The sequence below is a fragment of the Oncorhynchus keta genome, unplaced genomic scaffold (genome assembly GCF_023373465.1).
Source record: "Oncorhynchus keta strain PuntledgeMale-10-30-2019 unplaced genomic scaffold, Oket_V2 Un_contig_21435_pilon_pilon, whole genome shotgun sequence".
Classification (NCBI taxonomy): domain Eukaryota; kingdom Metazoa; phylum Chordata; class Actinopteri; order Salmoniformes; family Salmonidae; genus Oncorhynchus; species Oncorhynchus keta.
In genome coordinates, this window is record NW_026282445.1 from 25,001 (window position 1) to 27,883 (window position 2,883).

Consider the following 2,883-nt stretch of genomic DNA (forward strand, 5'->3'; position numbering starts at 1 on the left):
TTTTTTAATTTTTTGTTTGCACTTAAAATCTAAAAAGAAACTTTTAGCAGAGGATGGTTTCGATCCATCGACCTCTGGGTTATGGGCCCAACAAAAGTTCCGCTGCGCCACTCTGTTTCTACCCAGCCAGATGGGACTTGAACCCACAATCCCTGGCTTAGGAGGCCAGTGTCTTAGGCCACTGGGGCACTGTTTACCTTATGCAAACAGTACGAACTGATAGAAGCAGGAAAAAAATGTATACTGGAACTGAGACATGCAAATGAAATTTAGCTTTTCATTTTGTTTGCGTTTCATTTTTAAAAACAAACTGTTTAGCAGAGGATGGTTTTGATCCATTGACCTCTGGGTTATGGGCCCAGCACGCTTCCACTGAGCCACTCTGCTCTCAGCCACTTAAGAAAAGACTAGAACTCACAATCCATGGCTTAGGAGGCCAGTGTCTTAGGCGACTGGGGTACTGTGTAAACAGTATGACCAATATGAACTGTTGGAAGAGGTCAAAAAAATGTATAATGGAACTGAGACATGCCCATGAAACGACACATTTTTTTAATTTTTTGTTTGCACTTAAAATCTAAAAAGAAACTGTTTAGCAGAGGATGGTTTCGATCCATCGACCTCTGGGTTATGGGCCCAGCACGCTTCCGCTGCGCCACTCTGCTTCCACCCACCCCAGATGGGACTTGAACCCACAATCCCTGGCTTAGGAGGCCAGTGGGGCACTGTTTACCTTCTGCAAACAGTACGAACTGATAGAAGCAGGAAAAACAATAGCACTGAGAGAAGCAAATTAAATTTAGCTTTCTCATTTCTGTTTGCGTTTCATTTTTAAAAACAAACTGTTTAGCAGAAGATGGTTTCGATCCATTGACCTCTGGGTTATGGGCTCAGCACGCTTCCACTGCGCCACTCTGCTCTCAGCCACTTAAGAAAAGACTAGAACTCACAATCCATGGCTTAGGAGGCCAGTGTCTTAGGCCACTGGGGTACTGTGTAAACAGTATGACCAATACGAACTGTTGGAAGAGGTACAAAAAATGTATAATGGAACTGAGACATGCCCATGAAACGACACATTTAAAAACAAATTTTTTGCACTTAAAATCTAAAAAGAAACTTTTTAGCAGAGGATGGTTTCGATCCATCGACCTCTGGGTTATGGGCCCAGCACGCTTCCGCTGAGCCACTCTGCTCTCAGCCACTTAAGAAAAGACTAGAACTCACAATCCATGGCTTAGGAGGCCAGTGTCTTAGGCCACTGGGGTACTGTGTAAACAGTATGACCAATACGAACTGTTGGAAGAGGTCAAAAAAATGTATAATGGAACTGAGACATGCCCATGAAACGACACATTTTTTAAATTTTTGTTTGCACTTAAAATCTAAAAATAAACTTTTAGCAGAGGATGGTTTCGATCCATCGACCTCTGGTTCCGCTGAGCCACTCTGCTTTCACCCCACCAGATGGGACTTGAACCCACAATCCCTGGCTTAGGAGGCCAGTGCCTTATCCATTAGGCCACTGGGGCACTGCTTCTGCAAACAGTACGAACTGATAGAAGCAGGAAAACAATAGCACTGAGAGACGCAAATGAAATTTAACTTTCTCATTTCTGTTTGCGTTTCATTTTTAAAAACAAACTGTTTAGCAGAAGATGGTTTCGATCCATGACCTCTGGGTTATGGGCCCAGCACGCTTCCACTGCGCCACTCTGCTCTCAGCCAGTTAAGAAAAAGACTAGAACTCACAATCCATGGCTTAGGAGGCCAGTGTGTGAGGCCACTGGGGTACTGTGTAAACAGTATGACCAATATGAACTGTTGGAAGAGGTCAAAAAAATGTATAATGGAACTGAGACATGCCCATGAAACGAAACATTTTTTTTATTTTTTGTTTGCACTTAAAATCTAAAAATAAACTTTTAGCAGAGGATGGTTTCGATCCATCGGACCTCTGGGTTATGGGCCCAGCACGCTTCCGCTGCGCCACTCTGCTCTCAGCCACTTAAGAAAAAAGACTAGAACTCACAATCCATGGCTTAGGAGGCCAGTGTCTTAGGCCACTGGGGTACTGTGTAAACAGTATGACCAATATGAACTGTTGGAAGAGGTCAAAAAATGTATAATGGAACTGAGACATGCCCATGAAACGACACATTTTTTAATTTTTGTTTGCACTTAAAATCTAAAAGAAACTGTTTAGCAGAGGATGGTTTCGATCCATCGACCTCTGGGTTATGGGCCCAGCACGCTTCCGCTGAGCCACTCTGCTCTCAGCCACTTAAGAAAAGACTAGAACTCACAATCCATGGCTTAGGAGGCCAGTGTCTTAGGCCACTAATTACTGTGTAAACAGTATGACCAATATGAACTGTTGGAAGAGGTCAAAAAAAAAATGTATAATGGAACTGAGACATGACCATGAAACAAAACATTTTTAAATTTTTGTTTGCATAAAATCTAAAAATAAACTGTTTAGCAGAGGATGGTTTAGATCCATCGACCTCTGGGCCAAGAGCGCTTCACACAAATTCACTCTGCTTCCCACCCACCCCAGATGGGACTTGAACCCACAATCCCTGGCTTAGGAGGCCAGTGCCTTATCCATTAGGCCACTGGGGCACTGTTTACCTTCATGCAAACAACAACTGATAGAAACAGGAAAAACAATGTGTACTGGATAGCATGAGACTTAAATGAAATTTAGCTTTCTCATTTCTGTTTGCGTTTCATTTTTAAACAAACTGTTTAGCAGAAGATGGTTCTGATCCATCGACCTCTGGGTTATGTGGGCCCAGCACGCCCACTCGCGCCACTCTGCTCTCAGCCAGTTAAGAAAAGACTAGAACTCACAATCCATGAGCTTAGGAGCTGAAATGA

At 43.2% G+C, this 2,883-nt stretch overlaps 1 non-coding gene across 1 annotated transcript; it reads right to left on the reverse strand.

The window, feature by feature from the left end:
• Positions 1–2,552: 2,552 nt before the first annotated feature.
• On the reverse strand, positions 2,553–2,625 carry trnar-ccu (transfer RNA arginine (anticodon CCU)). Its single transcript has one exon. It is a non-coding gene; the product is annotated as a tRNA-Arg (tRNA).
• Positions 2,626–2,883: the final 258 nt, after the last annotated feature.